Source organism: Nematolebias whitei, chromosome 7 (genome assembly GCF_014905685.2).
Source record: "Nematolebias whitei isolate Nwh7 chromosome 7, NemWhi1, whole genome shotgun sequence".
In the NCBI taxonomy this organism is placed as follows: domain Eukaryota; kingdom Metazoa; phylum Chordata; class Actinopteri; order Cyprinodontiformes; family Rivulidae; genus Nematolebias; species Nematolebias whitei.
Window position 1 is genome coordinate 51,859,477 of NC_056504.1, and position 2,593 is coordinate 51,862,069.

Sequence of the window (2,593 nt, forward strand, 5' to 3'; positions counted from 1 at the left end):
GTCTCTCATCCGAGAGACTTCCTCAGTCTGAGGAGCTGTATTCAGCTCAGTCTCTTAAATAGCACCTTCTCAGAGTGGATCAACCAGTTTGCTGCTGACAACCAAAACCAGCTGATCACATGGTCAAGAAGGACCATCAGCCTAACAATGGATCATTAGCACCTGATGGCTGTTTACTGTTCACAGAGGGCTGAGTGATACTAGCAATCACAGCATTGTAAGAGGGGGACAGTTGAACCTGGAGGCTCCACCCCTGTTTAATGATGGACAGTTTATTTTCACAAAGATGGCCTCCTTTACTCCTCTCTCAAACCATCGTTCCTCTCTGTCCAGGATGTGAACATCTTCATCCTTGAAAGAGTGACCGCTGGCCTGGAGATGAGTGTAGACCACAGAGTCCTGGCCTGATGATGTTGATCTTCTGTGCTGGTCCATCCTTTTGGCCAGTGACTGTTTAGTTTCCCCGATGTAAGACTGATCACCCTCCTGACACTGAACAGCATACACAACATTACTCTGTTTGTGCCGGGGGACTGGATCTTTGGGATGAACCAGTCTTTAATGTATTTTGGGGTTTAAAAGCCACTGGGACGTTATGTTTAGAAAATAAACGTCTCAGTTTCTCTGATACTCCCTCAACATATGGAATGACCACTGGTCTGGGTCTGGGTTCCTCCTTTTCACCTGATGGCTGACTGGAGTCCTGTTTGGGTTTCTTCTCTGCTTTCAGGAAGGCCCAGTTAGGATATCCACATTGCTCTAGAGCCTGTCTTGTGTGGGATTTCTCCTTCTGCCTGGCTGCTGAGCTAGTGGGGACGCTGTCTGCTCTGTGATACAGAGTCCTGATGACTCCTAACTTGTGCTCCAAAGGGTGATGGGAGTCAAACTGCAAATACTGGTCTGTGTGGGTGGGTTTGCGGTACACCTCAGTTTGCAAATGTCCTCTATCAGAGACTGAGACCTCACAGTCCAAGAAAGCCAACCTGCCATTTTTTACATCTTCTCGTGTGAACTTGATGTATTTATCCACAGAGTTGATGTGGTCAGTAAAATGTTGGACTTCCTGAGATTTAATTTTAACCCAGGTGTCGTCAACATACCTGAACCAATGACTTGGTGGTGTCCCTGAAAAGGACGTCAAGGCTCTCTTTTCTACCTCCTCCATGTACAGGTTGGCAACAATAGGAGAAACTGGAGACCCCATAGCACACCCATGTTTCTGCCTATAATATTGCTCCCCATATGTGAAGTAGGTTGACTGCAGGCACAGTTTCAAGAGTTGACACAGTTGTTCTGTGGAAAGCGTGGTCCTGCTGCTCAGAGTGGTGTCTGATGTTAATCTTAAACTGACCACCTCTACTGCATCATCAACAGGAATGCACGTAAAGAGTGATGTGACATCAAAAGAGACCATTGTTTCATCAGTCTCCATGATGACATCCCTCACCTTATCCACAAAGTCCATGGTGTTCTGTATGTGGTGTTCTGAGCTGCCAACTAAAGGGATGAGTACAGACGCCAGATATTTGGAAACATTGTAAGTGACAGAGTTAATCATGCTAACAATAGGTCTTAAAGGTACACCTTGTTTGTGGATTTTAGGTAAACCATACAGAGTAGGTGTGGCCTCCCCTGGGTACAGTCTGTGGTACAGAATACGGTCAATAGCCTTGTCCTGCTCCAAAATTTTCAGGCAATCTATTAACTTCTTCTTGTAACCACTTCCTGGATCTCTTTTCAGAGGTTCATAAGTGTTTAAGTCACTAAGGAGTGTCATAACTTTCTCATGATAGTCTTTCTGGTTCAAAATCACTGTGCACCTTTTTTTGTCTGCTGGGAGAATGATGATGTTTTTGTCCTTGCTAAGAGTGGTGAGTGCATCCCTCTCCTCTCTACTGATGTTGGAAGGTGGTGGTTTGGCATTGCTGAGGCAGGCTGATGGTCCTTCTTGACCATGTGATCAGCTGGTTTTGGTTGTCAGCAGCAAAACTGGTTGATCCACTCTGAGAAGGTGCTATTTAAGAGACTGAGCTGAATACAGCTCCTCAGACTGAGGAAGTCTCTCGGATGAGAGACGAAACGTTTCTACATTTTTTTGTTGATTTGCTTTGTTTTGTTTTTTTGAATGTCCAGAGGACCAGATTTAACTTTTTTAGATTTTTCTACCTGGATTATTGAGCATGCATCAGGATATTTGCTGTGTTTTTGTTTTACTCAAACTAATTTTAAAGATGCTAAATAAAAAAAGTTTTGTATCACTTAGCAAGTAATTAAAAGTAAGAAAATGTGATTTATATAGCTCCTTTCATCAAAATAAATAACATTTAAAAAGACAATGTGGAAGGGCAGCACAGTGGCGTAACTGGTAGAGCTGCTGCCTCTCAGCGAGCAGGTCCCTGGTTCAAATCCTGGTCCAGGGGCCTTTCTGGGTGGAGTTTGCATGTTCTCTCCGTGCTGCGTGGGTTTTCTCCGGGTGCTCCGGTTTCCTCCCACAGACCATAAACATGCATGTTAGGCTGATTGGTAACTCTAAATTGTCCTTAGGTGAGAGAGAGAGAGAGAGAGAGAGAGAGAGAGAGAGAGAGAGAGAGAG